The sequence below is a fragment of the Microtus pennsylvanicus genome, chromosome 16, assembly GCF_037038515.1.
Source record: "Microtus pennsylvanicus isolate mMicPen1 chromosome 16, mMicPen1.hap1, whole genome shotgun sequence".
Classification (NCBI taxonomy): domain Eukaryota; kingdom Metazoa; phylum Chordata; class Mammalia; order Rodentia; family Cricetidae; genus Microtus; species Microtus pennsylvanicus.
The window spans coordinates 34480680-34498433 of NC_134594.1; positions in this window are offsets into that span (position 1 = coordinate 34480680).

Consider the following 17754-nt stretch of genomic DNA (forward strand, 5'->3'; position numbering starts at 1 on the left):
GAATCTGAAGAGACCTGTTGAGAGCATGCTGCTTATCAACTCTTGTGCTTGGGAACTGAAGAAAGCATATTGCCTAGTTGTCAACTGTAGGTCACAAGAAAAGAATGAGTATTTTCATTTGCAGATGTGTATTTGGGGCAAGGGGCAAGTTTTATGTCAGCAATATCTACAAGGAAAACACAAGCTAGTTTGAACGTGCCACTTTTAACTGTATGAAGAAACTATAAAAAGGAATCGTAAACTCAAGATTTCAGTCTAATTAAATGCCCCGGCGATAATGACTTTCGTAGCAGAATATTTGTTTATGCTGTAAAGATGTCTCCGCCTAAGACTCCTTCTGATTGGTTTAATAAAGAGCTGAATGGCCAACAGCTAGGCAGGACTTCCAGGCAGGGACAGAAAACTGGACATGAGAGCAAGGAAGTCAGGACCGCGAAGGGTTGGTGCACCAACTGAGGCAGTGTGCCTCTTCTAATGGGAGCTCACCAAATCCAGCTGGACCGGGTCTGAATGAGCATGTGATCAAACTGGACTCTCTGATTGTGGCTGACAATGGGGGCTGACTTAGAAGCCATTGATAAAGGCACTGGGACTTGTTTTTATGGCATGTTCTGGCTTTTTGGGACCCTAGTCTATATGGATGCACAGCTCCCTAAGCCTGGATGTAGGGGAGAGGGCCTTGGACTTCCCACAGGGCAGGGTTCCCGGCCCTCTCTCTAGCAGGGCAGGAGAGGGCAGAGAGGGTGTTGGGGAGCGGGAAGGAATTGGGAGGAGGGAAGGAAGTGTAAATAATTGAATGGAAAAATAAAAATTAAAAAAAAACCTGGAGATGAAGCTAGGTGTGCGAGAGAGATGCCAACAAGACACGAGATACAGAGGAAGTCAGACCTACGTAATGAAAGAAAGCTGAAATGCCACGAGGCAGAGCAGAGAGGAACATGAGTGGGGTAGATTGTAAGAACTAGAAGCCTAAGCTAAGGCCAAGGTTTCATAATTGATAATAAGTCTGCTGTTATTTGGGACTGACGACAGAAAAGAAAGTCTGACTACAGACTTTTAAATTTCTATAGTAAATGTTGTTTTTATTGTTCTGAATTACACACACACATATATATATGTGTGTGTGTATATATATATCTATATCTATATCTATCTATCTATCTATATATATATATATATATATATATATATAGAGAGAGAGAGAGAGAGAGAGAGAGAGAGAGTCAGTCTGAATTTTGTAATGGCTCTATGGGTTTGAAACATACTAAAAGGCATTTAGTGGCTTTCTTCCTACCAGCACAACTATAATTTATATACCATTTCATTTAAAATATGGTTGAAACATCTAAGAAGTGAGTCCACAGCCTCTTGAGATATTTCAGTGTTGTATCGTCCTATACTAGGTAAGATGTTTCTTTTTTCTGTTTTTGAGACAAGGTCTCTGTAGCCCTGTCTGTCCTAGAACTCCAAGCCTTTTTTACCTTTTGAGACTGAGTCTCACTAGTTGTCCAGTTTGACCTTGAATTTTGGATTCTCTGGCCTTAGCTTCCCTAGTGGCTAGGACTATAAGCCTGAACCATAAATTTTTGTCTGGAAGGCTTTTTCAAAAGATTAAATAATAGAAATAGCCTTAGGATTTTTGTAAACTTCTGTGTAAATAACTGATACGATCTCCTTATCAACTTAAAAACTGGATAGTTAAGTTTTTCTTAGGATAGTATTGAGTCTTCAAAAACAGCTTTGTCCAGCCTGCTTACTGATTTCTGTTCTCTCGCAGGCAAATTAATGAAGCAGAATGAAGTTCCAATAGCTTTTAGCCTTTCTGTACTTCATATTAATTACTAGGTTTATAAGTGCAATTAAGTGACGTCAGGAAAGTCTGAAATTCTGTCATATTTAAAATGGTTGGGTTTAGCACATTTGGGAAATATTGCTGACAAACACTTCAGAAGTGTCACCTGACAGTTCTGGGTAGGAGTAAGTCTTCCAAAAGATACTCTAGGAATGGACTAAGCCATAAAGTAAGACAGACTAACAGGGCAGACCAAACCTGTCAGTGATGGGTCTTGAGGGCTAACTAAGAGCACGCTAAAAAGGGTAAAAGCAAGCAGTGTTACATTTCAACTTCACTCGGATTAGTGGGTTCCTTTGTGCTACTAGAGTTAAAATTAGGCTGGGAATTACTGGGCTAGACCTTCTACTTCGTGTTTAAATAACTTATTTATAGATCCCTGGGGTTCCTTAACTCTGTGCAATCTGAAAAATCCCTTGAATTAGTTACCTTACTGGCTCACCTAAGTAAGGTGTTCAAAAGCCTCTAAACCCCTCGAATGCTTTCCATGTCTTGGGTGCCAAATTGTTTGGTGGGTCTGGGGTTAGGTACAGCAGAACTGCACTTGGAACAGCCCCCCAGGTCATTGGGTACTGCATTTAACCGCTGAGTGCGAGGCGTACTGTACTCCAAGCAGGTGATGCTCGATGGCATGCTAACGTCACACAGTGAAATTGGCACTTCTGTATAATCATTAGTTTGCACATTTTTTGAGCATCACTGATGGATTTTTGACAAAAGTCAGCCCCACTTGAAGGTTGTAGAGTTTGTTTTTATGGTGCTGTGGAGCAAACAAACCCAGAGCCCTGTGCACGCTAGACAAATGCTGTACTACTGAGCCATAGCCCCAAACCCACATTGCAACAGTATTTCGTTCAAGGGCTTAAGTTGTACTTTCTAAACTGGCATCATTGCTGTGCATTTAAGGACAGCCATCATAAATTTAACTAGCATTGTTCTCGGGTTTTTAAGCGGACTGAGCCTGGTACGTGTAATGTACCAGGATTCATTCTAAGTGTGAGTTTCTCCACAGGGCTCTAGATCCATACCTGCGTTTTTCTAGAGCTACAGCTTCTGTAGTCTTATCATTAATTTGTTAGTGTATACCCGTCACGCTAGATGAGTGGGAATGCAGGTTTTTATGAATCACTGTTACCCAATTTTATGATAAACGACCGCCATTCGTCAGCAGCAGCTTAGTCACAGGCCTGTCTGCTCCAGAAAGTCACAATGTTAGTAACTGTGGGGAAATGAAGAATGCAAAGCAGAACAGTGTCTAGCTTATGGTATGCAATAAAACTTTAACCACTAATAGGAGAGTAAAAGGAACAGCAGGAGCAGTGGTGTGGTGAACAGAGCTCCCAAAGATGTTCAAATCCTACTCCAGGAACTTGTCAGTATATTACTTGTCAATATTGTGGTGGATGGCCTTTACATGGGTGATTAGGGATCTTAAGATGGGGTAATGGCTTGCTCTATTATTATAACAATACTTGGAACATGGTAATACATAAAGGAAAAATTTTGCGTAGCCCATGACTCAGGAGGCTTCATCTGGCAAAGGCCTTGTGTGTTGTCACAAAGCAGAAAAGCAAATGGTTACATGTAAAAGGGAAAGCGGGCACAGACTACCTTGATAACTTCATTCTTGAGAATCAAGCAGCCCATTCATGAGGGCCCTGCCCCATGACCCAAACACCCTTCTAGCCTCACCTCTTAATCCTATCACCTTGAGGCCTGAACGCCTGTGTAAGTTCTAGTATAGATAAACCACATTCAGATGATAACCATTTAAGCCCAGTGTCCTCAAAGAGTGCTTTTGAAGATGTTTTCTGTGACGAGTGTTTTGTGTGCGTGTATTTGCACCACACGCATGCGTCATACCTACAGAAGTCACGTATCAGATTGCTGGAACTGGAGTAAAAAGGTCGTGAGCATGTGAGTGCTGGGAACGGAACACGGATCCTCTGCGGGACCATCAAGTGCTCTTAACTGCTAAGCCATTTCTCCAGCCCCACAAAAGAATACTTCTAAAAAGACAAGGGTCAGAGAGCAATTGAGAAGATACTATGTACAGGCTTCAGAGATAGAGGTTGAAGTCGTTAGTCAAGGAATATAAACGGCCTCCAGAAGCCAGAAAATGAAATAGATTTTTATTTAGAGCTTTGGAGGAAACAGCCATGTCAATGAGTGCCTGATTTTTAAGACTAGCCTTTAGAACCAAAAGATAACCCGTTAGAGTGGGTTTTATCAGTAGGATAGTAAGAGTAGCAGCGAATGGGTAGCTAATAATATTTGGATAGTCTTCCATCGGCAAACCGTTCAAGTATAAATTGATAATTAAAACGCGCTCCAAATCTGAAATTTCCCCAATGCCTGTTGAGAATTCTATGAAATTCTAAGTAACAAGTGGCAGCTGGCTGTGGAATTCACACTCTGTCGCTGCTGGCTGTTGCCATCGTCCCTACTTTCATTCTGCCTAGGAAACTGAGCCGAACAACTAGCTTGGTTTGTTATTTTATACATGGCGAGGGAGTTCTATTTACAATTTTTGCCTCTAGCTCTTATTATAGTAGTGTTCCTAATACAGGAGCACATTCTTTAAAAAAAAAAGTGGCTTTTCTTCCCTGTACATCCTAAAGTAGGCCATATCTAATGAACAGTGGTGGCCTTAGGAAAGCTACCTCGAAAGCTGGTCTTATTTTGAAGATACACCGTGCTTATGTTTTTCCGTCGGGTGGGCAGTAGTGCGGGATCAAGAGACTGCCGTGAACTGGAACGTCTTCCTGTTGGAGGACAATCCTATTCCTGGTGTTCTGGCTCAACAGACACCTCCCATCAGGAGGCAGAATGGATGAACAGCTAACTGGACCTAGGAGTCACTACAGATTGGTACCTGGGTGCCGGGTGAGTGGTAAAAGATTTCTGGCTTTCAAGTTCTCTGTCACAGAATGACTCAAGGCCAAAGGGAGCAAAAGAAGCCTTAGGATTCCCAAGCCCACTTTTTAAGATTCAAATAGTGATGCGGTCTTCCAAATCGAACAGATAAGCCAAGGAGGTTTCTCTAGGAACAACAGTGGTCAAACAGGATGAAAGGGAAGGAATAATGCCAGAACCATGACCACATAAATAGTAACACTGAGGATTAGCCCCAAATAAGCCAATATCAGCCTGTTCATTGGGCTGTGTGGAAGCAAGACAGGCGGGTAGGTGTGGGTCCTGGGTTTTATTCTGTCGTCTTGGTTTCTGTTGAGTAGCTAACACCAAAATAGCCATGAAAGCAACAAAGAATGCAAGGGTTGTTTGAATCTGTGGTGTCGCAATGCTCACTTGGTCTCATGTCCCTTGACCTGTACTAAGGTACATGGTGGCAATGGGGACATAGTAGAGACGTCTCATGGTCTATAGAAATGGGAGGTGGGTAAAGGAGCCCAGCGACAAGATTCTCCCAAAGATTCTATCCCCTATGAGCTACCTCCTCCAGCCATGTCCAACCTCCTACCGTTTCCAGAACCTCCCAGCACAGTGTGACATAAGCCTTTGAGGGGAGGGCACTTCATATCCAAACTGTAAGACCTTTTTTTTCAGAAGTGTCTAGTGAGCCAAAAGGCTGGAAAGAAAGAACTGACAGCCATGCCTATAGAATCCTGGATAAAGAATTCTACGTGTTGGCAGCTCTGTCGCTAGAGTTCCCACAGGAAAAGCCAGTAAGGAAGTAGCGATGGCTGTGGTGGTGGTGGTCCTTCGTGTTGATGGAGACTGACGATGGTAGCGATGGGGACAGAGGTGGTCATGGTCAAGCTAGCAATGCTAAGTCATGGGGCCTGACGCTGGTGATAGGTTGTTGCTGTTAGGCGTGGTCGTAGTGGAAATGGGGTCTTCCTCTGTAGACCCGATTAAAGCCATATGCCCACTTCAGCATGGAGAGGTCTAGGACTATACAGCCACATCTGCTTGCCTTTTTAGAAGCCAGGTGCTTCAAACAAGCACTCAATATAATGTTCCTTAAGTGGCCACAGCCAAGTGCAGGATATCTGAAAAATATTCTTTTTTAGTTTTATTTTATTTGTTATTTTTCCATGTAGTAGTCAGAGGAGAACCTTGGGGGGCAGGATGAGTTCTCTCCTTCTACACTGAATTCCAGGAATTGAACTCAGACCCTCAGGCTTGCGTGAAAAGCATTGTTAACCAAAGAGCCTTGAAGCTCATTCTTAAAGAATAAGGTTAATTTAGTGTTAATGAAGATTAAGATAAGACACCTACAACAGTTAGGGTGATAACTATCTGCCAAGTGTCGCAGCCCTGCCCCCAAATGAAGGAGGTATGATATGACCCTCCCCCGCTTTCAGCAAAAATCAGCTGTCTCGCCCTAGCTGGGAAATGTGCTCCACGAAGTGATTGAAAAAAACACCAGATTTTTCATTCTCTGTTTACCTAGACAGCCAGGATGGCAATAATTTAGTCGATTCGATCAAGATAAACTGCCAAGCCAGGAAATTCTGGGAAAATGCAATGTACTTACTGTCAAATTATGCCATTTGTTCAGACTTACTAAACTTGGAAACACCGGGTTCTTTTCGCTAGGTGCCGCGTGAGTATCACCTGCAGTGACTCAGGGATGAGTCCTCGTCCCGGCTGACAATTAGATTGAGCTTAGCAGGCGAGACTTCTCTGAGGCCAGACAGCTGACCTTCATTGTGTTGGCTAGAGCTGGGATCAGATTTTCCGTCTCAGCCGTTAAATTCCTGCAAGCCAAGAATGGTCACTCCATTCTTGTCATTCCAACACCGAGGAGGTTAAAGCAGGAGGGTTGCCGTGAGTTCAAATTCAACCAGTCTGTACTGCAGGAAAAGGCCCCATCTCAGAACAGCAACCAGTTTTCTTTAATACAGTTCTGTTTTACAGACCCATATATATATATAAGCTTTGCTGGTCTGTCCTGTCTGCTGTGTCGTTCCTGAGAACAGCACGTGTTCTTCTGGAGACCGGGGAATGGAACACATAGCTCTAAACAGTGCATAGAACTGTGTGTAAAACGCGAAGGGGAGAAGTTAGTGTCCTTTGGACTCCTGGGAGAATGAGAGCTTGAATTCTAGTCCCTGCTAGTTTGTGAGCTTTGACCAAGTCTCTTAACCACTCCTCCAGGTTTCAGTTTCCTTACCTGAAAAATGACTGGTTCAGACCTCGGCCATTTCTATGATCCTATGACAATTTAAGAACTAGTCCATTGTTAGTACTAAGACCTTTGTCACAAAGAAGGTCATCTGAGGGACCCCAAAGAGCTTCAGAAAAGAGAAGAGAAATAAAATTGAAATTCAGAATTCCCCACAAGAGTCTTTTCGGTGATGGGAGTTGAGTTCTGGAGTCTCTCTTTCCCTCCCTCCCTCCCTCCGTCCCTCCCTCCCTCCCTCCCCACTTCCACTGCCTCGTGCCCACACCACCACATGCCATGTAGTCCCTCTCCCCCAGAATATTAGAGGGTTTGTCATCAAGGACCGGAAGAATGAAGGCTTTCTCTGAAGCCTCATCATGAGGGCCAGGATTCTGATTGAGAGGTTAGCTCAGCCTTCTGTAGTGACCCATATTGAATAACTTCTTCCTCTGTGACCAGGCTCTGTCAACACAGAAGATAGACCTGCCACCTGGAGGGTTTCTCCTGGATTTCTCCCTGGGGTTCCTGCTGCCGGGGAGTCTGGGGTTCAACTCCCGAGCTTCATCCCCACCCAGCTTCCCAGCAGGCAGACTAAAGACTGATTCCAAATGGAGTCTGCATCGCTGGGCTCATGACTAGCAGTTTCTGTTTCTGCACTCCGTGATCAGGTTGGGCTCTCTGACTCAGCCTCACACGCGCAGCTCTCGGGGTGTCCCGTGGCCTTTTCTAATGAGCAGTTCTGCTCCCCAGCAGCCTCACTCACCCTGCCAACTCCCCAAGCTCTCGGCCCCTGCACGCATTCCCACAGCTGCCTCAGAGGTAATGGAAATTTTGCCCCAAAGCAAGTCAATTCCTCACATCTCCGCTAAGATACATATTTAATGCCTCTTAAAAATAGAGACTGAAAGTCATTTCCATCACTAGTTCAGGTTCTTGGTGGCAAATTTTCTTTCAAATAAGACTTTTACATATGCAGACCGGCTTCATTTAACGTGAGACAGATTTTATTCTCATAATGAACAGATTATGAGGATTCTTGGCTGACCTTCCCTAGCACAACATTGCAGGAAACCAGAGTTAGCTCAAAATACAGGCATTTGAAAAAACACACGCTTTTCGTCCCAGTCCTTAGCATTCCGCTCTTACCAGTCTGTCACCACAGTGTCCCAGCAACTCAGTAGTAGCGGGAACTGGGGTGGCGTTTTTGCTGGAAGAAGTTTGTTTTTAGACCATAAAGGCACACTGCAAATATCTTTTAAGACTCCCCCTCCCCGCTGCCTCCCAGACTCAGTTCTCAATCTTTGAATGGCTTGAGATAAGCGTACCATCTTCCAAAGAGGAGAGCTCTCCCCAAGAGAAAACATTTCTCCAAAACATTCCTTACATTTGATCTTCCCCATCCTCTGTGCTGACTGATTAGGGGTGTTTGCCTACCGATAAGATTACATTCAAGACAGACAGAGCCATCAAGTAGAAACACACACAAAACAAACTGTGGAAGTTATGTGTGTAATGCCCAATACCGCAACGCCTTTTCAAAACTTTTCTGAATAGCCAGATATGTGCACAAAAATGCAAACAGAAACAAGCATGTAGTCTTCCAGAGGAAGCAATATTTCCTCTATTTCTTCTATATTTGGGATGGGCGGCATTTTCTCACTGTGCCCCAAATAAACAGGTAAACAGCAACCTGACGTAGACAACTCGGAAGGAGTAAAGGGGTGTTTGGGATCACAGTTTCAGAGACTTCAGCTCACCATCAGCTTGATTTGTGGCTATAGGACTGTAGTCATTGTGAAGGAAGGCGTGAGAAAACCGGACTCACTGGCCTCGTGATCAGGCAACAGAGATGGGGACAGAGGAAGAGGCCAGGACAATTAATACTCCTCAGAGGTGAATCCCCAGCAGCCTGCTTCCTCCAGTCAGGCCCCGCCTTCTACTGTGTCTTCTCACGAATTCACCAATGGATTAATACAATGATTAGGTCCTCGCCTTCAAGATCCTCTTAGCATCCCGAAAAGGCCATCAGTTGGCAAGCAGACTATTTGAGCTATTGTGGGTGACCCTCCATCTCTAGCCCACAAGATCCTTCCGAGGACCATCCTGGTGAATACATATTATTTTTAGAGATGATGGAATATTAAACACATGGTTTGTGTTCCTTGCCTTTTTTTTTTCATTTCACAGTCTTGGAATGCAGTTTCACTCTTCTTAATGGCTCTGAAGTCTTCTGTTGTATGAATGTTCTATGATTTACTTCTTTTTTTTTTGGCTTTTGTTTCTTTGTTTTGTTTTTTGTTTTGTTTTGAGTGAGCATGTTCCATTTTGACAGACTAAGTTCATAGAAGTGAGTTTGATAAATCAAAGGATTTCTATTCAAGCATTTTAAGTTTGGATACATACTATACTGTCACTTACCTTGGAGATCGAATCAACATGTCTGCATTTCCCCAAATACCTCCCCTTCAGCAAAATCAAGGCACCCGAGGACAATGCCTTTGCGGAGTTGCTTTTTTTTTTTTTTTAGTTTTTCGAGACAGGGTTTCTCTGTGGCTTTGGAGCCTGTCCTGGAACTAGCTCTGTAGACCAGGCTGGTCTCGAACTCACAGAGATCCGCCTGCCTCTGCCTCCCGAGTGCTGGGATTAAAGGCGTGCGCCACCATCGCCCGGCGCGGAGTTGCTTTTAAAACAGGATGTGTAAGCTGGGCATGGTGGCACAGTCCTTATTAATCTCAGCACTCAGGAGGCAGAGACAGGCAGATCTCTGGGAGTTTGTGCCTAGCCTGGTCTACAGAGTGAGTACTAGGCCACCCAGAGCTATATAGTAAGACCCTGTGGCAAAAATAAATCCAATAGAGAAGTATAACAGAGTGTGAGAGTACATCGTATCATCATCAGCTCACTCAAATGCTAGCCCTCTCTTCTTTTGAGAGAGCTACTGGGGATCCAACCCAGGGTCTCACCCATGCTAAGCATGTGCCCTACCACTGAGCTCCACCCCAGCAGGCCTCTGATTTCTTTAGAATTATTTATTCTTATTTTATGTGTATGGGTGTGGATGTATGTCTATGTGAGAGGCGTCAGATCTTGGAGTCACAAACAGTTGTGAGCTGCCATGTGGGTGCTGGGAAGTGAACTCTGGTCCTCTTGGAGAACAGCTAGTTCTCCCAACGGCTGAGCCATCTCTCCAGCCTCGTCCTCTGAAATATCTAAGCATCACTTGCTCTCAGAAGTGCCTTCTTTTCTTTGGTCATTTTTTTTCCCTACCTGCCCACCAGCTAGAAGGGAATCCTGGGAGATCAGAAAGGGTAACTCTCATCTATGACCCTACCACCCCGAACGTGCCCGACTCATCTGATCTCAGAAGCTAAGCAGGTCGGGCCTGGTTAGTACTTGGATGGGAGAAAGGGTAACTCTATATTTTCCATCCAGTACCTGGCAGTAATTGGCATTCAATAAACATGGCTTGGTGGAAACAGTGGGTCCAGAGTACTTTTGGTACCTTTGGTAGGCAAGGACATGAGTTTACTCCGGGATACCCCAGAACTCTCTAACTCATATGTTCAAAGCTCAGGGCCCAGAGGAGTTTCTGGCACTTCCCCTACCAGTCCACAGGCTTTGTTTGGAGAGAAAAGATTGACATCAACTTCAGGAAAACAGATAGGGCTGGAAGAATCTATCCAGTCCTTTGATTTAGGCCTAAAAAGTAAGTTACGTTATCCTTGGCTGTGAGCATACCATGGGTCAGAGAAACATATAAATGACCGTCTGTAAAATGGTTTAAAGAACATTTTTTTTTTAATGATCTCTAAAGCGGAGGCTTTGGACTTGGCGTCTGGCGCGCTGTGTCGAGGAATCTGCAGTCACTCGCTGTTGAAGGGGTGTTCCTGAATCCTAAGGGTTATTCAGCTGGGTGCTGGGTGTGGCTGGCAGGTTTGGCTAGGCCTAATTAATTGGATTCAGCCAGTGGGAAACTTCAGTAATGACTTGGTATTTGTTTTGTCCCACCCAGTCCCTGGCCTGGCACCAGGAAGACAGTGTCATCTGAGCTTTCCAGGCAGTAGATACCCTGGGAGATACCGGGGACAGCAACTACATTTTCTCACTGCAAAATGTTTCTCAGTCTTAATCAATTAACTATATGAAGGAAGTTCCCCTTTATTGCCAGAAAATGGGTGTTACTCAGAAGTCTGCTGTTCATTTCTCTCATTTTTTGTTTTTTTTTTTGTTTGTTTTTATTCATTTCTTATGTGGGAGTTACGTGTAGGCTTCTATGCATGAGTGCCACGCCTCAAACACACTTTATCCCCATCAGGGCCACCTTCGCTGGTTCTTTAATAGAAATAATAGCGTTTCCTCAAGCTTATATAAATTGCTGTGAAAGAGAAGCTTTGGAGGTTGAATAACAGCCACGCCAGCTAGGTGACTGTTCCCCAGCACCCCTACTGAGAAATCCTTAGGTCATTTTTGGGTGTGGCCACCTAGATTTGAAAATCAAGGAGAGAGAGAGCAGCCCACAAAAGACTATCTGCCTAAGGATAACCTCACCTTTCAGCTCTTCTCCTTCCTGGTTGGGCGTGCACTCAGGAGCGTATAGGATCATGGGAACTTCTTAGTGACCTGAGCTTTAACCTCAGTAGCCCAGGGACTGTGTGAACTTCAGCCTCTGTGGGAGAATGTGGTGGGGCTGGGTGACGCTGTGGGAGACAGAGCTGAAATCCCCGACTTCAAAGGATGTCTCTGGGTCTGTCAATGATTCCTTTGGGCCCAGGCTCTCTGGCTAGAAACTTCCCAATATTAACAGTGAGAAATGATCGGGCCTTCTCCAGAAGAATGATGCAAGGTTCTGGATCCTCCAAGATCTGGGCACTTGGGCAGCATCTTCTCCAAACCTGGAAAGAAAAGACAATGTGGCAATGTGGCGGACCAGTGCATTCTAGAGGCAGTGCGTGATGCCCATTATTGAGACCCAATATTGATCGGGAGAGTTCTAGATCCTTCTCTCTTTCATAACACAGTTTTCAGGCCTTTTATGAAATACATTTCAAAGAAGCATGGTGTATTGCTTTGTGATTATAAAATGTACTAGAATTTGAAAAGAGGTCATGCTGGAATTCTGTCCCACTTGAGATTTCCTGACACGTCTCCTTATAGAATTTCAAATACGTGGCTGGGTGTGTTCCCTGACTATCATTGCATGCTTAAGCTGAGACAGGAGGCTTGATGTGAATTTCAGGCCAAGCTGGTCTATAGCATGAGACTCTCATCCCCCAAATGAAAACAAAATAAAACTACTGGGTGTTTGTTTTGGTTTGTTTGTTTGTTTGTTTATTTATTTATTGAGACAGGGTTTCTCTGTGTACCTCTGGCTGTCCTGGAACTTCCTCTGTAGACCAGGCTGGCCTTGAACTCAGGAAGAACCGCCAACTTCTGCTTTCCTGAGTGCTGGGATTAAAGGTGTACACCACCACCACCCAGCAAAACTGCTGTTCAAAAGATTTTAAAATGTATCTGTTTGCTTTCAGTTTTCTGCTTGGGAAATAAGCTTCCTCCTAAATAACATAATCAGGGCCAGGAGGAGGACAGACGGTAACACAGCCTGCCTAGCGGGATGGAGCGCTGTTAGTAGTTCCAGGGGATCCACCAAGGCCATTCCCATGACCAAATGCTCACTACGAGAGCTGTCCCTTCCAAAGGCTGGATTCGCTAAGCCAGTCCTTCAGACGAATGGCTCACAGGAGTCTGTGCTTCGGCCCAGCTCGAACCATAGATGTTATTCTTTTTTTTAAATGCTGCAAGATCCCCACGGCAGTAGGCAGCAGAAATGCTGTAGGTCCCAAACGGTGGCAGCGGGCCATGTGGTGGCAGGCAGCGGGCTCTGGGAGCAGCCAGTCCCAGGCAGAAATGGCTGCCGGTCCCAAAGAGGCGGCCCGAGCGGTGGTGGTGGTGGTGGCGGGCCGTGTGGCAGCAGACAGCGGGCCCTGGGAGCAGCCAGTCCCAGGCAGAGATGGCTGCTGGTCCCCGAACAATGGCTGGTTCCAGGCAGGGAGACACATGGCAGGCGGGCAGAAGGCAGAAACATGGATAGACGCAACATGCAGGGTGAGGTTGAATGTTTATTCAGGGGGTTATGGAGGAGGAAGGGTGAAGGGGGGGACAGAGAGAGAGGGAGGGAGAGAGAAAGAGAGAGAGAGAGAGAGAGAGAGAGAGAGAGAGAGAGAGAGAGAGAGAGAAGAGGAGAAAGAGACAGAGAAGGGGGGAGACAGAGAAATGGGGAGAGAGGCAGAAGCAAAGCTGCCTCTCCTAGAGGAAGATAGAAAAGAGAGCGAGCTCAGGCCAGAAGCTGAAGATCAGCCTGCCTCAGCGGATGGGGAGGGGAATGGGTGTGGCTTGTCTCTTAAAGGGACCAAAACCATAACAATAGATGCACAGATGAGGTCTTGGCTTCCTCCGTTCCTCCTTGTAATTCTTCTGTCTAGGTCCAGTGGGCAGCCAGCTGGATGTAGGTAACATCTTACTCCTTCGCCCTCATGAAGATTCCATTGTTCTCCCTCAGCAGTTCCGAGACAGAACCAAAGCCCCTGGCCAGCTAAGGGGCTACGCTTGGCCAGTGCTACATGCCGTAAGTGAGCGCCAATGTAGCTTGCAAGACAGTCCACTGGGTAAGCTATCCAGAGTACAGCAAACTGCTGGACTTGGAGCAGAGGAACCCGAGGCTAGCCCCACGGGTACTTTCTTTTTTGTTTTTCTTTTTTTTTTTTTGTTTTTCGAGACAGGGTTTCTCTGTGGTTTTGGAGCCTGTCCTGGAACTAGCTCTTGTAGACCAGGCTGGTCTTGAACTCACAGAGATCCGCCTGCCTCTGCCTCCCAAGTGCTGGGATTAAAGGCGTGCGCCACCATCGCCCGGCCCCACGGGTACTTTCGGAATCTGCAACTAAGATGCTCGCTGTGTGGTCCTGGCCCACCACTTGCCCCTCTGTGTCTAATTCATCTTTGACAAAGCAGGAATTTGACACTGTGTGCCTGTCTCCCAGGGATGTGTGTGAACCAGTTTTTGGAGAGTCTTGTTTAGTCGGAAGGGCAAATAAATGTGCTGAGCTCTGTAGCCTGCCCTGGTGCTGCTACCTCAGGGCTGGCCTTTCAGGGCATGCATGTGTAAACACAGGGCCATGTAATCAACCTGATGCTGGGTCAATCCTGACTGTACGGAGGCACAGGCTAAGAGGAGCCAGAGAAACATCCTGGGGCTTGGGAGAACAGCCCTTTTCTCTGGCTCCTTATTTTAATCTGACAAGATTAGAATCCCCGAGCAAATGTAGACCATATTCAGGGCTGCTGGGTTTCAGTCATACACAAGGTACACAATGTTACCTGTGGCCGGCATTTATTTTCTGAGGTGTTATAAGTAGGCAGAGACTGTGGGCCTTTTTCTAGGTTCTTCGGGCGCATGTCAAATGACCCCCATAAAATTATTTGCTATATTAATAAAAACACAGAGGACAACTCAATATACGTTTGTGGCAGAGTCTTGAAGGCTGTCAGAGCAAAGTGTGACAGAAAACTATGTTTTTTTATTTTTTTAAAATAAAAATAAAATTTAAGATTTGTTCGTGTGTGTGTGTGTGTGTACCACATGCATGAAGAGACCAGAAGAAGGTGTTGGGTCCTAAAACTGGGGTTACAGTTCCACAGTTATTGGCCATGAAGTGAGCACTGGGGGCTCAACTTGGGTCCTGTACAGGGACAACAAGCGCTCTAGCCGTCTTTCCCAGCTCTAACAAGCAAACAACAAGACAGTTTCTAGCACACCCTGTCTCAAAAGGAACAAAAACTGTATCCTAAGAAAGGTAAAACATCCAGCCAGGGATGCAGCTCAGGGGGTAAAGAGCTCATCTAGACACAGGAACCCTGTGTCTGCATTCACCACTGTGCAGCCAGGCTCGGTGGCTCACCTGTAATCCCAGACAGGCCATCTGCCTGGGGCTTAGAAACCCTGTCTCTCAGAAACACACAAACAAATAAACCCCCAAACACACCCTAGCTAAAGAGGAAATGTTTGCAGTTTTGCTGATAACCATTAGGACCCTGGTCTGCTTGCTATTTTGTGACTAGTGGCCAACAGTCTCCTTTCCTGCCCTCCCTCCGGTTACCCTCCCTGCCTCTCAGGAACAAGTTAGAGTGGTTTATTGAAAAATGGCAGCTGTTTTATAACTTCTCTACCCTCTGAGGTGTCACGAGTCTGGAGTGCCTAAGACGTCACATCCCTAGAGTGACTGAAAAGTAACAATACAAGCAAGGCCTTGGGAGATAAGTCTTTCCACTTTGTAGGCCCAGAACACTGTTCCAGGCATTATGGACTTCCAGGTGGTGTCACTGGGCAGGAAAGAGATCCAGTAGGAATGTAAGTGACCATTGGCTGGCAGGCGGGCTCTAGGGTAGTTTTGCAATAAGTCCCCCAACTCTGTTGGGAAGAGCCTCCTCTAGAAGGCCTGGGAGGAGAGCGCAGGGGGATTCCGCGGGCACAGCATCCTAGACTGACTGCATATGGAATTTTCTCGGAGGCTTCCTGGCAAATTCCAAGGGCAAGAGGTGTAAGAACTGCAAGAACAGAACGCAGGCTGCTGCTGTTCCCTCTGGCCTGAATCTGTTCTTTGTCCATCCCAGGCCTCATGTGACTTTGATGGGGCTCTTGAAAGAGTCTATTCCCAGCAGCACAGGCCTCCAGGAGCCATCTAACCTTGCCTTTACCCTGATTTCTGCAGAACCCATTTAGCAGTGTTGTTTGATTGTAGACATGTTTAGTGCTAACCACTGGGATTGGACAAACTGATCCGCCCCCTCTCAGCAGCTATTGGTTGCTTACAGTTCTTTATCTGGGTGGTGACCATGTGAGATTTCCCCACCCACTTTAATGTCAACTGGTGGTGACGTTACACAGGTCTTCATTAGGATTTCATGGGTGCAGCTCCCCTATCCTGGAGCAGACACCCCGGGTCCTCTGGCTCTTAAGCTCTTTCTGCACCCTCTTCCTCCATGTTCCCTGACCTCAGATGTGGGGTTGTGTTGTAAATGTATCAAGTCGGGCTGAGCACCCCTGATGAGCCGTCCTTTTCAGTTTGACCAGTTGTAGGTCTCTGCAACAGTCTCTGTCTACTGCAAAAAGGAGCTTCCTCGATGAGGAATGAGAGCTGGTGGATGAGAGAATAAATGTTCAAAACACAGTTAGGGCAGAAGTGATTGTGCACACTTTTAATTCCAGCACTTGGGGGCAAAGGCAGGTGGATGTCTGTGAGTTCCAGACCATCCAGGATACACAATGAGACCATGTCTCAAAAAGTTAAATTAAAAAAAAAATAATAGGAGGAAGGGAGGGAGGGAGGGAGGGAGGGAGGGAGGGAGGGAGGGAGAGAGAGAGAGAGAGAGAGAGAGAGAGAGAGGGAGAGAGATAGAGAGAGAGGAATTAAACTGCTTAGGTACCTGGCAATAGTGGGTCTTTATCCTGATTTCTACCCTGGAACTCTGGATCACACTGGTGCTTGGTTTTATTTATTTTTCTTCACAGTGAGGTCCTGTCTCCAAAACTCAGAACAATCACAACATAAACCATCAACCCAGAACAAAACATAACAAAAACCCTAAGCAACAACAACAACAACAACAACAAAGTAATCATTAACCACGGGCTTGGAAGGCGGTCTGCCTGCTGGGACTAGGGCCACTCGTTCTTAGCAGGATCTGTTTTCAATTGAGTGTCATCTCATGAATAAATAAACCCGAGCTGCTGGGAGTTTCCTCCGGGGTTGAGAGTGATGAGCTACAACTGCCCAAAGACTCTGCCAAGCGGTTAAGGTGTACAAGTCCGGCTGGGAGGCAAGGTGAGGGGATGTCAAATGCTTCCATGCTCCCCTGGGCCAACCATTTCACTCAGGGGTGCTGCAGGATTCCAGTCCTGTTGGCACTTCACCCACTGGAAGGATCCCCTGCACAGTGGTTTCCACACACCAGATGTGGTGGCCAAGGTGCAGGCGGGGCCTCGGTCGGCCCATACCGTGCCTGTGCTCACACCAGCAAAGCCCCTCTGCTCTCCTAGAAAGCACATCTAACACTGTTAGTAGTAGTGAATGCTTCAATTCCAGCACAGAGGCAGAGGCAGATGGAGTTCTATGATTCTGAGGTCAGCTTAGTCTACATAGATCCAGGACAGCCAGAGGCAAATAGTGAGGTCCTGTCTTGAAAAAGGAAGGAAGGGAGGGAGGGAAGGAGGGAGGGAGGGAGGAAGGGAAAGAAGGAAAAAAAGAAGGAAGACAGACAGACACACACCTACCTATTGGACTTGGAGTTGACCCCAGTGTCATTGATATGTTATCATAGCTGTTCTGAGCTAACTGGTCCAGGCAGTGGTCACCCTTGTGGACATATCATACAGACCTAAGGAGCTGAGATGACAAGAAATCTGGACAGGCAGAAAGCTGGGTAAAGGTCATCACTGTTAACAGATCCTGAGAAGCTTTCTTCCCTTTCTGGTAAAAGATAGCATCATCTCCCAGGAGCGTTAAGACTGATAAAGCCTAGGTCACCACGGGAATCATTCCATTGCTCACCACCTAAGTAAACTGAACAAAATTACACAAAGGCAAGGCTGTTTGTGTGTGTGTGTGTGTGTGTGTGTGTTGCTAGCCAACTCTTTTCTATACTTTTATGTATGCTTGAAAACTTTTAAATAAATGTTTTTTTTTTTAAGGTTTTGAACATCCACTTGAAATTATATTGC